General features: G+C 38.7%; 1 protein-coding gene across 1 annotated transcript in view; it reads left to right on the top strand.

The window, feature by feature from the left end:
• The first annotated feature begins 2,713 nt into the window (after window positions 1–2,713).
• The window catches only part of Nlrp4a (NLR family, pyrin domain containing 4A), an 87,013-nt gene continuing 81,889 nt past the window's right edge, over window positions 2,714–7,837 (top strand). The window contains exon 1 of the mRNA NM_001106220.2: window positions 2,714–2,815. The gene's annotated coding sequence lies outside the window, so the exon portion shown is untranslated. The remainder of the gene's footprint in view (window positions 2,816–7,837) is intronic.

Genomic DNA, 7,837 nt, shown 5'->3' with positions numbered 1-7,837 from the left:
CAGATGCTTGTGGAAGGCCAGCAAAATGGCTCCTTTGGTAAAGGTGCTTGCCATCAAGCCTGATGATCTGCATTCAATTCCTGGGACCAATACATGGAAGGAGAGCACTGACTCCTGAAAATTATTCTCTTATTCAATAAATAAATAATAAGTAAATAAATAAATATGTCTAATAGTAAATAAATACCTGTATAATATGCAAAATTATAGTATTGAAGGGGGTGTAGACAGACTTCCTAGATCAGCTTTTCTCAACTTTTGGGTCTTGATCCCTTGTGTGTTGGGGTTGAAATGAGATAATCAGCCTATCAGATATTTACCTGATGATTCATAACAGTAGAAAAATTGAAGTTATGAAGTAGTTATAAAAGTAATGTGATTGTTGAGGGATACAACAACATGAGGAACTCTATTAAAGGGCTGCCACATTAGGAAGGTTAAGACCCACTGGTCTACATCTTTAACCATCCTTAATCCAGGTTTCAGTAAGCTAGAATCATCTGGGCATCTGTAACCTTCACTGAGAACCTGTTTTCACTCACACCTGTCTGCAGAAATCAGCCAAGTGTTCTAGGTATCACTGGTGACTGACTCCTCCCATCGTACTCAACAAAGAAAGAACAATTGTCCTCTCAGTAGAATCAAAAGAAAAAAATGCAAAAGATGTAATATCTCTCTCTACTCCCAGGTCTTTGTAAGCTAGAAAATAGCCCAATAAAGAGGTCCAAAAACAAATGAACAAACAAACATACAAAAAACCCACCAAAACCCTCACAATGAAAGAAAAGATCATTTAAAATAATCCTCTTTTTTAAAAAGTGTGTGTGTGTGTGTGTGTGTGTGTGTGTGTGTGTGTGTGTGTGTTCAGTACAGAGGATAATTCAGGAGAGTCATTTCTTGTTCTTTCCTTCCACAAACTGTGTCCACTGGATTGAACTCAGGTTCTTGGACTTTGGAGCAGGTATTTTTTTGAGAGTAAGGGTGGCACTACAGTGACAACACTGGACACACTGAAGAGAGAACAGTGTGGAGTTCTAGTTTGGTAGTGGAGCACTTGCCTGACATACTCGAGGACCACAATTGTGTTTCACATCAAGCCAGCCTTGATTACAAAAAACAGGGAATACAAGGAGATATAAGGCAGGTTTGATCAATTCAAAGTTGATATAAGCCTGACCCATCTTCCATATATATATATATATATATATATATATATGTGTGTGTGTGTGTGTGTGTGTGTGTGTGTGTGTGCGTGCGTGTGTGTGTGTATGTATGTATTATATGTTCTCATTATATATTCTCATATATTCCCATTGTATGTATATATATTCTCATATATTCCCATTGTATGTATATATATTCTCATATATTCCCATTGTATGTATGTATGTGTGTATATATATATATATATATATATAGAGAGAGAGAGAGAGAGAGAGAGATGTTTACATTGATCACCTATGTCCATGCAAAGCTTCCCAGTGGATGTGTGAGAATAAGATTAAATGGAACTCCATAAATTTTTTCAATATATACACCTATAGAAGTTTAATATATATTGAGTATAATAAATTATTAGTAATAACTTATAATAAAATAGAGCAACATGAATAATACACAGTAAAAGCTATTTAATACTAATGAGTTCTTTATTTCTGAGATTTACCACTTAACTTTTTAAATGTTTAATACAGTTATTTATCCATCTATGACTGGATAGTGGGTCCGAGGAAAACTTGCAAAAGTAAATTTCTCTTTCCTCCATCAACTCAGGTCTTCAAGGCTTGAAGTCAAGTACAATCAGCTGAGCCTTCTCATGGCTGGCCCCTTTCCCACTTAATATTTTCAAAACGCAGTTGATATTGGCAGCCTAAGTCAAGAAAAGGAAGAGCCATGGTAATGACAGAGTTTGAAATTTATCCACAAGTGTTGTACACATCTGTAATCCTAGCATTTCAGATTCTGATGTAGAAAGAGCCCGATTTGGACTAACTTGATCACTGAAGACTGGTGTCAGAGACGGACTGTCTACCCTCATTTATACCCTCCTTTTAAATGCTAAATAATGACGATACACATAAAATGATAAGAGGAGGATGAAGGGGTCCATCTGTACAGTCAGAAGCCTTGGAGATCCCTTACCTGGATTCATCAGGAACCCTAAATACCCAGATTCACTGCAATATCCATTGCCTATAGAATACCAAGACCTGAGGGTTTAGAGCTACACCAAACTTTCAACATCAATCATGTCTGCTTTCCTTTTGCCAAACTCCCTCCCCCAACCACCACCACCGATGAGAAGGAGGGAAGCACTAGCCAATCACACAGCAACATAGACTGTTTCTTCCCAGTTTCAGCTGCTGCCATATATTAAGAACTAACCTAGGGCAGTGAGTCAGCAAGTCTTGTCTTCTGCTTCATTTCTCTTGTATGTTTTTTTTCTTTTTTTCGGAGCTGGGGACCGAACCCAGGGCCTTGCGCTTGCTAGGCAAGCGCTCTACCACTGAGCTAAATCCCCAACCCCTCTCTTGTATGTTTTTATTGGCTTTGTTATTTGAGGAGCCAGTATGTGTGCATCCGTTATTCTTCCCATTTGCTTCCCTCATGTCCAGAGCAACCAGAACAAGTTTGCATCCTTTCTCATGGTTATTTGGACTCACTTTAGCAGGGTAGCCAGGACTCTAACTTTTTTTTTCTTTTTTGTTTTTGCAGGAAAACAAAAATCATTACTTGTCCAAATCCTCAAACACTTGCTTCAGCTGGATCCACAGACATCCCTAACAACTTAATCTGGCTTTTTTTCAACTTTGAAGTAAGTAGAGGGATCACAAGAGACTGTTAGCGGGGCTGGAGACATTAAAAGACCAGGGAGTGAGGCCCTTCAGATACAAAGAGAAAATAAATAATGTGTAGGCATAGTGAGGATTGGACAACTGAAAATGTAGAGATACATATTTATATTTATATTTATATTTATATTTATATTTATATTTATTTATATGTTTGTGAGACCAATAACCAGGAGAACCCACAGAGAACCAGGCAGGTACACTAGTATTTGTGTCTGAGATCTTTACCTGAGTTCACCCTTTAAAGACTCACACTTTTTGTTTCTTGGCTATTAGGTAAATGCGTGGACAAAAATTGCTTTCATATCAATAAAAACTGCTCTTTACTGTTGGCCGGAGTGTTGAGTTGTTGTGCCAGTTCTAAAGGAATATATGAACTCCCTGACCTCTAATATCTCAAAAAGATACTGTCGTAGATTTAATTAGTTTTTAAAGGGAAACCATGTAGTTACCGGAACACCAGGAAAATGTAATGTGATAATCAAGGCAGATACTGGAGTTAGGTAGCTTCAAGGAAAAGACAACAAAGATTTTCAGCAGCAGAGCGGGAGCTCAGAAGGAGCAGACCAGGTGTTCCATGAGGGAGGAAATGTGAAGCTGCCAACCCTTGCATCACAAACAGTAAGGCTATATAATTCTCAATAATTTTGATGTTACTGGAGTTGTTCCGTGTTTTGAGTCTGTATCAAGTACAATGGGCAGCTGAGAAATCACTGTGTAGCCAAGGATGACCTTGAACTTCTAATCCATCTGCTTTCAGCTCCCAGGATCTGGTGTAACAGGTTTGCTCCACAACATCTGATTTTCTTTGTTGTTAGGGATGGAATCCAGGGCTCTGTAGATACTAATCGAGCATGCTACCAGCTAGCTTACATGCCTAACTATTTCTGCAGTTTTATACGACTTAGTTTACATAATTTTGTAATAGAGACCCTGCAAATTTATCTGTAATATTTATCACAAATAACTCAGGGTTTGTTTTCTGAAAATAAAAGTGGTGTTGTTTAGAACCACAGTATATCAAAGTCAGGAAATTAACTGTTGGCCAACATTAAGAATTATTTATCCTGGAATGATGGCTCATACCTTTGACCTAGCACCAAAACCAGGTGAAATAATAATGAACGAAGGAAAGAGAGTAGAATAAAAAAAAAGTCAGTAGATTCTGTGAGAGACCTCAAAGGCCTAATTAAAAGGAATATTAAAAATGAATAAATAAATAAGAAAATAGTCATAGTGTCACACAATGAACCCCATTCCAGCAGAAAGTCTCCTTGAGTTTGAAATCTACTTCTTCTACAAAGTAAATTTCAGGACAGCCAATGCTTCATTAAACCTCAACTTCAATAACAACAATAAAAAGAAAACAAACAAACAAACAAAACAAAAACAACCAAAAAAAACACTTAATGTTTATAGTGTATTGTTTTTAAATGGTACAATGTGTTTTTCTATTAAATATGTGTTACCACTTCCAGCATGAAGCCTGTGCCTCAAGCAGTTGGGGTACTGGCATAAATGTGTATGCTTGTGCATACCCTGAATCCCTCCACTCCTGTGAGGGGTGTGTGTGTGTGTGTGTGTGTGTGTGTGTGTGTGTGTGTGTGTGTAAAATTCATCTAGAAGGACAAGATGAGTTTGTTTTGAACCAACATATTGAAAAAGATGCTGGAATCTGAAGTCTGGAGAAAGAATTTGTTTCACCTGGTAGAGTTAGGCTTCAACATTTCCCTTAGGGGTTGAAGGTTTAGATGGTGACAAGCATACTTGCCAAACTGCTCAAAACCCTGAGAGTGATATCCAATGCTGGAACTAAAAACTCTTAAAAAGAAATGAAAAGTGAAGAATGTTCTTCTCCAAGAATCTGTATAGATAACCAAAATCATCAGTTTTGTTGGGTTGAAAGTGTTAATTAATGGTATGTGATAAAGCTCCAAGAAGATAACTGAGGATACTCTATTTGCTATTCTGTTTTGGTTTTGTGTATCCTGCTTTTTTTTATTCTTTTTTTTAATCTTTATTAACTTCAGTATTTCTTATTTACATTTCGATTGTCATCCCGTTTCCCGGTTTCCAGGCCAACATCCCCCTAACCCCTCCCCTCCCTCTCTATATGGGTGCTCCCCTCCCCATCCTCCCCCCATTACCGCCCACCGCCCAACAATCACGTTCACTGGGGGTTCAGTCTTGGCAGGACCAAAGGCGTCCCCTTCCATGGTGCTCTTACTAGGATATTCATTGCTACCTATGAGGTTGGAGCCCAGGGTCAGTCCATGTATAGTCTTTGGGTAGTGGCTTAGTCCCTGGAAGCTCTGGTTGCTTGGCATTGTTGTACATATGGGGTCTCAAGCCCCTTCAAGCTCTTCTAGTCCTTTCTCTGATTCCTTCAACGGGGGTCCCGTTCTCAGTTCAGTGGTTTGCTGCTGGCATTCGCCTATGTATTTGCTGTATTCAGGCTGTGTCTCTCAGGAGAGATCTACATTCGGTTCCTGTCGGCCTGCACTTCTTTGCTTCATCCATCTTATCTAGTTTGGTGGCTGTATATGTATGGGCCACATGTGGGGCAGGCTCTGAATGGGTGTTCCTTCTGCCTCTGTTCTAAATTTTGCCTCCTTATTCCCTGCCAAGGGTTTTCTTGTTCCCCTTTTGAAGAAAGAGTGAAGCATTCGCATTTTGGTCATCCCTCTTGAGTTTCATGTGTTCTATGCATCTAGGGCAATTCAAGCATTTGGGCTAATGGCCATTTATTAATGAGTGCATACCATGTGTGTTTTTCTGTGATTGGGTTACCTCACACAGGATGATATTTTCCAGTTCCATTCATTTGCCTATGAATTTCATAAAGTCTTTGTTTTTGATAGCTGAGTAATATTCCATTGGGTAGATGTACCACATTTTCTGTATCCATTCCTCTGTTGAAGGGCATCTGGGTTCTTTTCAGCTTCTGGCTATTATAAATAAGGCTGCTATGAACATAGTGGAGCATGTGTCTTTGTTATATGTTGGGGCATCTTTTGGGTATATGCCCAAGAGAGGTATACCTGGGTCCTCAGGTAGTTCAATGTCGAATTTTCTGAGGAACCTCCAGACTGATTTCCAGAATGCTTGTACCAGTCTTCAATACCACCAACAATGGAGGAGTGCTCCTCTTTCTCCACATCCTTGCCAGCATTTGCTGTCACCTGAGTTTTTGATCTTAGCCATTCTCACTGGTGTGAGGTGAAATCTCAGGGTTGTTTTGATTTGCATTTCCCTTATGACTAAAGATGTTGAACATTTCCTTAGGTGTTTCTCAGCCATTCGGCATTCCTCAGCTGTGAATTCTTTGTTTGGCTCTGAACTCCATTTTTTAATAGGGTTATTTGTCTCCCTGCGGTGTAACTTGTTGAGTTCTTTGTATATTTTGGATATATGCCCTCTGTCTGTTGTAGGATTGGTAAAGATCTTTTCCCAATCTGTTGGTTACCGTTTTGTTCTACCCAGAGTGTCCTTTGCCTTACAGAAGTTTTGCAGTTTTATGAGATCCCATTTGTCGATTCTTGATCTTAGAACATAAGCTATCAGTGTTTTGTTCAGGAAATTTTCTCCAGTTCCCAAAAGTTCGAGATGCTTCCCCACTTTTTCTTCTATTAGTTTGAGTGTATCGGGTTTGATGTGGAGGTCCTTGATCCACTTGGACTTAAGCTTTGTACAGGGTGATAACCATGGATCGATCTGCATTCTTCTACATGTGGACCTCCAGTTGAACCAGCACCATTTGCTGAAAATGCTATCTTTTTTCCATTGGATGGTTTTGGCTCCTTTGTCAAAAATCAAGTGCCCATAGGAGTGTGGGTTCATTTCTGGGTCTTCAATTCTGTTCCTTTGGTCTATCTGTCTGTCTCTGTACCAATACCATGCAGTTTTTATCACTATTGCTCTGTAATACTGCTTGTGTTCACGGATAGTGATTCCCACAGAAGTCCTTTTATTGTTGAGGATAGTTTTAGCTATCCTGGGTTTTTTGTTATTCCAGATGAATTTGGAAATTGATCTGCCTAACTCTCTGAAGAATTGGATTTGTATTTTGAGGGGGATTGCATTGAATCTGTAGATCACTTTTGGTAAAATGGCCATTTTTACTATATGAATCCTGCCAATCCATGAGCATGGGAGATCTTTCTATCTTCTGAGGTCTTCTTCAATTTCTTTCTTCAGAGTCTTGAAGTTCTTATCATACAGATATTTTACTTGCTTGGTTAAAGTGACACCAAGGTATTTTATATTATTTGGAACTATTATGAAGAGTGTCAGTTCCCTAATTTCTTTCTCGGTAGAGGAAGGCTACTGATTTATTTGAGTTAATTTTATACCCTGCCACTTTGCTGAAGGTGTTTATCAGCTTTAGTAGTTCTCTGGTGGAACTTTTGGGATCACTTAAATATACTATCATGTCATCTGCAAATAGTGATATTTTGACTTCTTCTTTTCCAATCTGTATCCCCTTGATCTCCTTTTGTTGTCTGATTGCTCTGGCTAGAACTTCAAGAACTATATTGAATAAGTAGGGAGAGAGTGGGCAGCCTTGTCTAGTCCCTGATTTTAATGGGATTACTTCAAGTTTCTCTCCATTTAGTTTAATGTTAGTAACTGGTTTGCTGTACATGGCTTTTACTATGTTTAGGTATAGGCCTTGAATTCGTATTCTTTCCAGGACTTTTATCATGAAGGGGTGTTGAATTTTGTCAAATGCTTTCTCAGCATCTAATGAAATGATCATGTGGTTTTTTATCTTTCAGTTTCTGTATATAATGGATCACGGTGATCGTTTTCCATATATTAAACCATCCCTGCATGCCTGGGATGAAGCCTACTTGATCATGGTGGATGATTGTTTTGATGTGCTCTTGGATTCGGTTTGCCAGAAGTTTATTTAGTATTTTTGCATCGATATTCATAAGGGAAATTGGTCTGAAGTTGTCTTTCTTTGTTGGGTCTTTGTGTGG

Source organism: Rattus norvegicus, chromosome 1 (genome assembly GCF_021556685.1).
Source record: "Rattus norvegicus strain SHRSP/BbbUtx chromosome 1, alternate assembly SHRSP_T2T, whole genome shotgun sequence".
NCBI lineage: Eukaryota > Metazoa > Chordata > Mammalia > Rodentia > Muridae > Rattus > Rattus norvegicus.
This window is presented reverse-complemented; position numbering and strand designations above follow the sequence as displayed.